Below are 10,897 nucleotides of genomic sequence, written 5' to 3'. Positions count from 1 at the left end.
GAGGAATATCAAACCTTATCATAAAATAAACAGTTAAGTAGCTCTTCTCAACCAAAAATTTCGAGCCTTCCATCGAAAATTTTAAAATAAAAACTGAAACCTTACCCATGTTGGTCACTGTACCTGCGCCACCACTGGCGGCAGATCGTGCTCGATCGGCACAGTTGCACGGCCTCAGTTCGGTCACTCATTTTCGATTTGGCGGTTGAAGCGTACGCATGTGCGCACAGCTATAGCTTGAGGCGCGTGTTGACGACGGGGAATTGAATCAAGTGGTGATCTCTCGGTGCGCTCGGTTACTTTTCTACGATCCTCCAGTATGCTTATTGGAAGCTGAACAACACCGATCGTCCTTTTGCAGGCCTGATCGTGCAGGACCGTGTGTACTTTCGGTGATAGCTCGTTAGTGCCGCGTGTCAGTTGATAGTGCACCCAGCAGTTGATAACCGCAAAACAAACAGCAACGTGAGTTTTGAGATCATTCCTTGCACACTTGCCCCAAAAGGCGGTGGAGGAAACTGTACTTTTCGCTTCGGTCTCGTTCGGTTTGGGTTTTTATTATCTTTTTGCCGTTTTATTGCAACTCCCGCTCAACACAGCAACGTAGGCTGAGTGTGCAGTGCAGCAAGTGAAATAGCAACAGCACCAGCACCTTGCCTTCGCAACCAGTCCGGTCTCGGTGCCCTTCACCAACGCGTGTGTTTTTTTTTGTTTTTTGCGAAAAAGTTTTCGGAGTACGCCTGAAGAATCACAATTACTCCGCTGCTTGATTGTTGTGCAGTAGAGTCCCAAAGTGAACCAAAGTGATCCGTCCAGCCCAGTCCGTCCGATTGGTAGTGTGTCCTTCCTGAGCGGGTGCGCTTGTATGTGTAGCACGAACGCGGTTTTTTCTCGTGATTAGCTTGAAAATTGAGTTGTTCGCGGTGGTGTGTTCGCTTGATCGGATTAATCAATAACGCGGGTGTACTCTGTCCGGTTTATGTGTTTATGCGAACAATCGCCTCCTCCTCCTCCTCCTCCTCCTGCTAGCCACGCACGCACGTTCGCACGCACGTAGTACAGGTTGAGCGCCGTGTCGCTTCGTAAAAGCGCGCAAATGCCGTTGCCTCACGTGCCCGAATAGTGTGTCAGCGCACCGGTGCAATAGGTGTCGGTTTGCGCCTTTCGCAAAATTAGCCCCGGCCCAAGGAGTGTGTGTCCGCGTGTGTGTGTCTGTGTGTGTGTACAGCTAGGCCGAAACCGAGAAACCGAGGGTTGTTGTGAAAGGTTGTGCCGTGAAGCACGCCAACACGCCTCGAGCAGCAGACCGGCGGCAACCACCACCGTCGTCTGTATTGGCCAGCTACGAGCTTGCATCGTACCATCGACCGAGAGATCCGTCACTCCTGCAAAAGGGAGCATCGCATTCGATCAAGGTAGGCAATGCCGGACGACCTGGGGGAATTTCCCTGGCAACAAGTTGCTCGTCTTCATCATTAACCTTTTTCCGTGCGATGCATTCCTGCACCGAAAGAGACCCGTCTCCCTGTGGTAATTGAAAATGCTCACAAGAAGCATCCTGACAGAGCGGGACGGAACGTTACCAGGATTAATGATGCCCCTAACGGACCTAGAATGAAGGAATTTCCTAAGAACAAAACAAAGAAAAAGGGTCATTCATGTGCCTCACGGTGCGTCAGGTGAAACTTGCCGTGCCGCGGTGGCTGTGTGACTGTGTTGTGGGCGCTTGTGATACTTGTGACCTCGTCCGCTCCGCTCCTCGTCGGGGAAAAGGGACACGCTGCTGGCAAAACAGGTAGCACCTTCGAGGCCCTTTCGAGGACGGTCGTGCCACACACTCGCAAGTCTGGTCGTGTGAGTGGCAAACACCGAACAGGAAAGGAAGGATATATGTGTCAATGCGTGGTGCGCACAATGATGTGGTGACACAGGTCAGTGAGCATCCGGAACGGTCCGTCTGTCGGTTTCAGTTTTGTTGAGCTGGCTTCGTCCTCCTTCCTCCTGGGCTGCGGTGCTCCTGGACCCTGCCCTAGCGATGGTCGACCATCACCACATGTGATCTCACCACCACCATCAATATCACCTAGCTGGCTGGTTGGCTGGCTGACTGGCTGGCCACCGGGAATAAGTGGGAAAAGGAAACCCACGAAGGGTGATAAAACCTGTTAGCCCCCTTTTTTTCGGGAACGATCCAGGCAGGCCCGGGAACGTTCGTGACGAATTCACTTTCTCTTGTTGCCTTGCTGTGCACCTTCCCTGGGTTTTGGCCTCTCGGCTTCTCGGCAGTTCCAAAAATGAAGAACCTGAACTGATGAGCTGTCAGCTTAGCTAAACCGCATACTTTCGATCGTCAGGTCTGTTTCTTCACCCAGGCCAAGCCAGCTGGGAGGAATATCGTCGTTTGGTCATCATCATCGTCGATCGCTCCGGACGTAACCATTGGTAACGGGTGTCAGCTCTCCCCATATGAATGAATCCAATCTAGCAGCGGGATCGACCCGTTCTTGTGAAGCTCTTGGTGAAGCACTTTCGTGACACCAATTCCGAACCGCCACCTCGTTGGTGCCACACATTCCGACTGGGACTACGACTGAAATTCGGAGTGAAATGGTCGATGGACCGTAGAGTTTGTTGGAGTTCTCTTCGTTGGATTCGGATTTGGCCATTGGCCTACTATTTGGGGATTCTTCGGTCTACCATCAGTGGCCATCAGAAAACACCTTCTTTTGTTGTGGTAGAGAAGATAACAACAAAACCTGCGCGCTAGAGCGCCTAGTGGATGGGGGAGACGGAGAATACTAACGGTAGATATTAACATAAAATGATCCCGGGGTCTCGCGGTGCTCGCAGCGCTGCAAAATCGATGTTTCGTATAATGAAGCCAATTATCAAATTTGGAAAGTGCAACATGCTGGTCGGAGAAGCTGGGTGTTTTTTTTTGGTGTGTTTCCTTTGGGGAAAGCTAGAATTAAGAATCGAATCGTAATCAGCGGAATAAATTAACTGATTCGATTCTGATTGGTGCACTTTCAGTGCTGACCTCTTTTCGATCATAGATACCTGAACAAAAGCCGTAGTCAGCGCTCTATAAACTGTAGAGACGATAAGAAATATTGATTCGTTAAGTCGAAGCAAATACCTTTGGCGGAGTGAGTAAGGTGTAGACATAGACAATTAATGGAGTGATCAAACTGGATTACACGAAAAGGAAATAAGAATAACGCTGAAAACTTAATAGGTCTTATAATTTTGATCTTCAGGAATGTTCAACCTTTTCTAAAAAATTACTGAAAAATAACTGAGATCCGGAATATAATTGAAACTATGGACTAGGAACAGAACTGGAGCTATAAACTTTAATTTTATAAACCAATAATCTGATTTTGATAATCCTAGTCCAACTTTACGCAAAATCTTCTTAATAACTAGCCTTGTTATGAGCAATAGTATGGATGGAAGAAACAATAATCTCTTCCGATGTTGACTTTAATTCTACAGCATAAAAATATTCATTCAAGCTCATTCAGCTGAATACCCCCAATAGATTGTGATACAATTCAAACTAAATATTCCAAAGGCTTTAGATTTGTTACCTGTGTCCACAATTGCTGTGCAAACTGCTAGTCTGTTTCGTGAACAGCTCATTACGATCGTATCCCTTGATTCTCCGTTCTATCTTATCTCTTGATTCTGGATGATCCTCCTGTTTCAACAGCGCTCAGGTTACAGAAAAAAAACCAGATGATGGCCCGAGCATCCTCTCCTTGTAATGTTTTCTACAGATTCTTTTTCCATTTTGCATTTCAACGCTAAGCCGCTCCGGCGCTCGGACAGATCTGCGCGCAAGCAACCATTCTAACGCGGAAGAGCGACGCGCCGATCGATCTAACGGAAAATGGTTGACAACTTGTTCGACGATATTTTATGAATACGCTGCGGGAACACCGTGACACGGAGCACACCAGTTAGTTGGGCTGGCTGCTGCCATGCCAATCTTGGCTTTGCCTCGGCTCCTCCAATATTTGCCTTCAATGAGACGAGGCGCCGAAGCACACGCGATGATCCAACGAAGGGGGGTGGGAGGGAATTGCCTTCGCTTCTGCCGCCTCTGAAAACCGGTGGCATGCTTCATTGGGTATTGGCATAAATAAACATAGAATTGATTTGGCGGCCCAAGCCCATATCTCGGGGACGAGGGACCCGCGCGAAAGTCGTGATTATGCGCCAATGTCTGTGGCCCGGGGGCGGGGAGACCACCAGGTTCGACCTACCGCGCACTAGTCCAGGGAGCTGCCCTGCCGCTGCTGCTGCTATTGCAGCTTTTGCGACAGCTTGACAGCCTGCCAACCACCACCTGGAGCCCTTCGGATTCCTCGCAGCGATAAGTCGATGGCGGAAGGCTTTGGTCCTTTGCTGTGGTCCGCCAGAACGGCCGACACCCGGAACATCGTCCTAGAACCTGAGATGATTATCGCACGTCAACAACACACCGCATCGCTTGATTATTCTTCAACAGCAGAAAAAAAAAACAAAAAAAAAACTCCTAACGTAAACGGTTAACATCTGTCGATTGTTCAGAAAACTACCGTTTTGTTGATCAGTCACGTCGCTGATCGGCCAGGAAGCGCACTAGAGGCTGCATTAGGAAGGCATCTTACAAGGAAACGGAATCATCGCCCCTGTGCGTTGTGCTCGCCATTAATAATGCTCATATCACCGGGCACGAAATGAATAATCAATGATGCTGACTGATGCAATGACCCGGCGGTGCGTCAGGTCAGCAGAGCTGTAACAACAACTCGAATACCTTGCTTATCACGCCATTATGTATATTTATTCCAATTAGCCGCCTGTCTATCTCGATGATCGACGTCTAGCGTAAGATGGGTTGACCTAACAATCGTCTCCTCAATTACCGTGCTGCATCCCGATGCACTCCTCACTGCACGCCGCACACGCTCCCAATTCAACACATTTCCACAAATTTCCCTAAAAGCATCAATACTACCGCCTCACAACTAATTGTTTCCTTGGTTTGGCCCTGTTTACGTAAACGAGAGCGAGAGAGAAAAAGAAAAACGGTATCTGTGCCGATGTAATACGATATATCCTCCGGCAGCCGAGATACCTGACAAAGGTCACTGATCTTGAGCGTGAGCGCAATAGGGCGTCAATAAGCGCCAGCCAGCCAGCCAGCTAGCCAGCCAGCCAGGTTTCTCAGCGCCCACCACAAGACCATGAATGGCATTGCACTCCGGAGCAACACACATGGGATGGTGGTCCTACATCCAGGAGTTCCTCCAATGCCCCAGGCATGGATTTGGCGAAATTTTCTTGTTTTCCTCCCGAGTGGTGGTACGCTAGCGGCAGTTGGCAATTGGATGGACCAGCAGGAGCGCCAGCATTCGCGAGCGCGCGCGGCCAGTGCTCGCCCTGCAATTGAGTTTAATAATCGGTTTCATGAGAAAAGAGCTCGCCTCGCCTTTCGCGATGATGGTTTGTTTTCGGGGGAACAGGGTAACAGGAGCAAATGCCCGCCCCACACAATGCCAAAACATGGGAAAAGTTGGCGCACGCAGATGCTTTAAAGAGCCGGCAACAGCAAGAGCAATACGGTTCCGGGCATCATCTGTACGAAAAACGGGGGGGTTTCTCTGTTTGTCTGTGACTGAAGTGTCTGAGGGGAAACCCAGGGAGATGGAAGGCACGATTCCATTGGGAGTACCAATATCTTAAACACTTTTGTATCGTAATAAATTTGTGATAAACAGCATGGAGATTTTACTAAAGGTGCCATACTTGCGCTACTGTTTGCGTCATACGCGCAGCAGACATCTGTTGGTACCGTGTGCCCGTATTCCGATTTCCGACGGTTTTTCCACACTTCATTATCGCCACTTTCTTTACCCTTTTAAGGCGTAAGTGAAATCAAATCGGTTTCCTTTTTGTCCAAATTAAGAATCAGCCGTGAAGGAAAGCGGAGGCACGGAGCTAATTGGAAACTAATGATCTTCACACGTTGCTTGAGGAAAAGGTGGCTTAGAACATTGATCCTGACACTAGCGCTGGCTCGCCGTCAATTCTTGGTCTCTCCACTGATTGCTGGTGGACTTGCGTTTCTTGCAGTACTTGGCCATTAGTCCAAAGCAACCCCAACGATTGCCTGACGTGAATGTGAAACACTACGACGCCGTAAGTGATATGTCACGGCAATTTGTCCCCATTCCCTCGAGCCATCCACCCCGCAACGATACATTTGCCCTCCAGTAATCCTTCGGCAACGTTGTAACACCGAGGCTGAAATTGAATGTGAAGCAACAACGGCACCGTGCTTTTTTGTGTCCTTTGGCGCACTGATCATCACTGCTGCGCTCCACTGATACCGATCAGTAGTACACAGGTTGGCACAGCTGATAATGACTGTGGCCTGATCGAAGTTCAGCGGAGGATGATGCGTTGGAGTGCATCGACTGCATTACATACACAAACACGCGCGCGGCCATAAAGCACGTTGCTGCAGTTTTGGACAGTTTGTCCTGGTGGCCATCGCCACCTGACCGCCTTGTGCAGTGTTGCATGAGACCTTAAAGCGATGCGCGCCTAGGTTTGTGTCCATGGTGCACCATCGGTACCGTTGCGCATCCAAGTTCGTAGCGGTTCGATGCATTTACATGGTTTGGTCAATCCTTTGCTTGAGTTGCTTCTGCTCCAAATGCAGGTTATGTTGCCTCGAATGGGTGCACCCGGGCGCAGTGCAGGACACTAATAATGGGTCTAATGAGTGATGGCAACAGCATTGAGACATTCCGATCGCTGCAGGTCACAGCACCGGTTTTTACCAATTCTTTTTGATGTTTATAAAAGTGAATAGATGACAGGAAAATGTCAAATTTTTTAGTCATAAACAATAAAAAATATCTTATCTGAGATGTGTGAGCAGCTGCCGTCATAGAAGATAAATGTTCAATCCACCCTGTGGCATATGTTTTTTTTTTCGAAATCGACTTCGATCGCCGTTCACGCCATCTCCGGGGATGTTGAAAACCTTCATCACGCCGGAAGCTAGATCAAACATTTCCTCCGCCATTTGTGCTATTAAATCGCGCTGTGCCCCAAAGCAATTTACTCCAAAAATGGACGCTCGATCGATCGTAAGCACTAGCCAGGTAGACCGGACTGGAAGGTTGGTCTCGGGGAGGGAGCTTTTACTTTCTCGCCTCTGGTTCATTACTTCCGGATGATCGAAATAATGTTTCCGATTGTTTTTGAAAAGTCTCCCCTCGGTCACCCGGGGGCATAGATTAATCGTAAGTCGAATCCGTCGGAACTACCGAAATGTAACACTTCCTTTCGCGACAGCAGTTATGCTTTTGGCGTTTTGGTCTAGCAACAAAATTTAGGAAAAGTTGCATTTAATTGAAAGTATCGAAAACGACTTCTCAAAGAGTGTACAAGATCTGGTGTGACTTTCTCAGCAAATCTCTTTATCGATCCACTTTCGATTTCCACCAAGAGATTCCTGCAGTTTGTTTACATTGGCTCACCGGTGGTGGTAAACGTTTACGCCGCATTTCGTACAATCCATGCAAACCAAATGCAATCAAATCACACCGATTTCCATCGATCAATCACCAACCACAAGAAGAGGAGAGTGTGAGGAAACATATCGAACCACACAACCGCTCCGTGCGCCTAATCCAATCCGCTTTTCCACCGACAACAATGCGCCTACAAATGAGCATGTCAGTAGCTAATCTTGCATAAAATCGGGCCAATAGTCACCGTCTGGCTATCGGGAAAAAAGCGATGGATCAAACCATTGATTGCATTTCACTTTCGCCACAATCAGCCGGCCACCACAATGAGCGATCACAATGGAGAGTGTAAAGTGCAGTCCAGCCCCACAGACAACTCCCAAATGGTTGCGAATGGGATTTCCAGTCCGGACACGTGTGATGCCGGGCGCTAAGTAGCTCGCTTTTGTCCTTAGTGTCTCGGGCATTGAAGAGGATGGACTTGGAGTATAATTACGCTAAGGGTAACATCGCTTGTTAAATGCTCAACTCATCAATTCGACACATTTCCTGACCTACTAACGAGATAGAGACATGTCATGGGGCCAGCGCCAGCAGCAGCAGCAGCAGCGTTCGTCAACAATTCATCATCATCATCATCGTGGAAGTACCTTTTTGTGGCGGATCGATGGCATTGCGTATCGAATGAGACTGTGTCCCCTCCGCTCACACCGCTACGATCGCACACCGATCGCAATCCAAGGTTCTTGCATAATCACTTCAAATAATTTCCCGTTTTGCGCAAGGTAAAAGGCTTGCCCGGCAAGGTTGCTGCTGCTGCTACTACTACTGGATGATCGCTACTGGTCGAGAGGAAGATCACGATCGATGCAATGTTGTATGTCGTGTTGTATGAACGCGATTAAACATTCGCGACATTTCCAGAACACTCAATTCCGACCCGAGCCGCCAGTAGACTTGATATTAAATAATCCGATGACAGAGCAGAACGAAAGCCTCTCCTCTCTCTCTCTCTCTCTGCCTCGCTGGGAACATGTGGTACGGCTTGGATGCTGCATAGCGGTACCATCCAACATAAAAAAAACATACACACATACAGACGAAATATCAGCATCGCAAAACGGTACACCGCACCGACGGCGGCATCGGTATCAGCAAAACGGGCTGGAGCTGGAGAGATTGTAGCAACAGCCGTGCCAGTAATTGAGGCAACGTCTTACGAGAGGAAAAACCCCTGTTTCTTCATCCAACTGCACGGCGAGCACACCAACATCGCCACTTTGGCCGCGCGTGGGGTGCTATGTTGCTACGCTATGCTTTTCTCACCCACCGATTATCTAATCATTTGGATAATTTTAATTATTTCACCAAACTCACCAAGCATATTTTTGTTTTTTACCTTGGTATGGGTATAGGATGCCGGTGAATATAGCCGCGGGTTTGAGATCGAGATCGCATGCGAGGTGCCGCGACCGATGCCGCAAATAGCGTGCGCCTTGTAGTTCGATGTCAGAGCCCCGCTCCCCCCCGGGGGCTTATCTAATGACTTCTTTGCAAACTGTGACTGACTAAACGAGGCCAACCTCACGAGGCTCAACGTGGGGGGTGGGGAGGGGGGGTGAAGTGTGGCACCATCACCACCACCGCGATTGGATCCGCGGTACCCGCGAGAGGAAGATCGATTTATGATCTCCCCTGAAGTTGGGAGACGGGAGAAGTTGTATTTTGTTTTCGTTTCTCTCCGGGACGTCAGAGCCAAACCACCTTACCGGTATGAAATTAACTGTAATCCACGAAACGATCGAAAGCCGTTTTCCCTCAGTCCACCGCCCGGTACTAGGTAGCCCGAAAATGGCGGAAAAACAGATAAATTGGACTCCGCCAGAGTGATCCATTGTGTTCGGTTTTTCGCTCGTTTCGCTACGATTCGTAAATATCACAGAAATGGAGAACGCGTATCAGAGCCACGGTTTTCGCTGATCGATCGTAAGTCGGTAACAACTATGCCGCTTGACTTGAGCCGGCAAAAGAACGAGTTGTTGGTGTGGTTCCGTTAGATCTAACAGGTACTTCCTCGTTAGTACACTTGAGTCGCGTGTGTCCTTCAGGCGTGATTGTGATTAATTCGTGCTGGAAAAGGTTAATTTTCACAGGTTTTTCATAAAAAATCCATGCGACTTAATGCTTTTTTCGAAAATGTTATACAGAAGCATAACTTTTCAAGCATAAAAACATCATTTTATTGCACAAAAATGGACTTTTTGCGATGTTCATAGTAGCTTCAATCATCTGAGCCACGAAAATCTCAATACCTTTGTTAGATAATGAGTTTTTTCGTATAACTGTGTCAGTTTTTTTTTATTATTTTTTTCCATTTTTGACAGCATTTAAAAGATAGAAAATTGATGCTTTTTACGATATTGCATAAGAAAACGTGTTCGACATCTAACTATCTAATAAAAGAATAAAAAAAAAATGATAAAAACTAGATATTTGTAAATGATGTGTAGATAATGTTTTCGAGAAATAAAAAATAGCGATCAAGTAGTTTAAGCATCAATGGATATCCAATTTGAAAACATGTGTTTTGTGAAAACCACCTGAAAGTTACGACATACACTGAGCAATGAATGACGTGTTTTAAAAAACCTATTCCCCAGGCAGTTTTGTTCCGATTGGTCCTTATTTTTTCACAATATTTTTGAAAGCTTCTTCAATAAGAATAAAATAAAAAAACAAAGTCCTGGAGTACTACTCTTTAAAGTTTTCTGGGGAGGCACTCAGCAATATCACTTCTGTGGTCCTTAACCGATCATTTAGCAGCCAGCTAAGCTGAACCACACTCCCCATGCCACCAACCGAACAGAGGCAAGCAATTGCTCGAAATTACACATCGTCAGCCCCACCTGGAGCACCACTTCCGTAGCGGATGATCTGGCTTTCATCGATAATTTCAAGCTGGCGCCTGCTGCTGCACCACTCCCGCAGTCATTCGAGGTGATGATTCGATAGTGTGAGCCTTTGCCAGCCCACAAATCAATACCATGTGTGCTAAAACGCTTTACCGGAAATGCGCGTTGAGCGAAAGTTTTTTAGCGGCCAAAGGTCTGGTTGTAGGGCGCTAGCGAGCGAGCGAGCGAAGGAGATTATGATAGGGAGCGGCATCTTTCGAGGTAGTTATTAAATTTATTTTCTCCCCTGCTCGATGTTTCCGCACTGAGCACCGACGGACACCGGATCGATTGGAAAATGATCATTTTCCACGGGATTAACATAGACCTAATGCCTGGTCATCTCCGGAGCACAAGAGCTGAGGGGTTGATTTCAACTGGTTGATAACGTTTCTGACTGTTCGGTCAGGT

The 10,897-nt window shown here is 47.7% G+C and overlaps 1 protein-coding gene across 2 annotated transcripts in view; it reads left to right on the top strand.

The window, feature by feature from the left end:
- The first annotated feature begins 205 nt into the window (after positions 1-205).
- The window catches only part of LOC126574493 (patched domain-containing protein 3), a 44,542-nt gene continuing 33,850 nt past the window's right edge, over positions 206-10,897 (top strand). Inside the window, exons 1-2 of one of the 2 annotated variants that reach the window (XM_050234728.1) lie at positions 206-286; positions 362-1,415. The gene's annotated coding sequence lies outside the window, so the exon portion shown is untranslated. Of the gene's footprint in view, positions 1,416-10,897 lie in introns of both variants that reach the window. The other variant, XM_050234727.1, reaches the window with a different exon arrangement.

The sequence above is a fragment of the Anopheles aquasalis genome, chromosome 3 (assembly GCF_943734665.1).
Source record: "Anopheles aquasalis chromosome 3, idAnoAquaMG_Q_19, whole genome shotgun sequence".
Lineage (NCBI taxonomy): Eukaryota > Metazoa > Arthropoda > Insecta > Diptera > Culicidae > Anopheles > Anopheles aquasalis.
The sequence above is the reverse complement of the archived record's forward strand: the minus strand, read 5'-3'. Positions and strand labels throughout refer to the sequence as shown.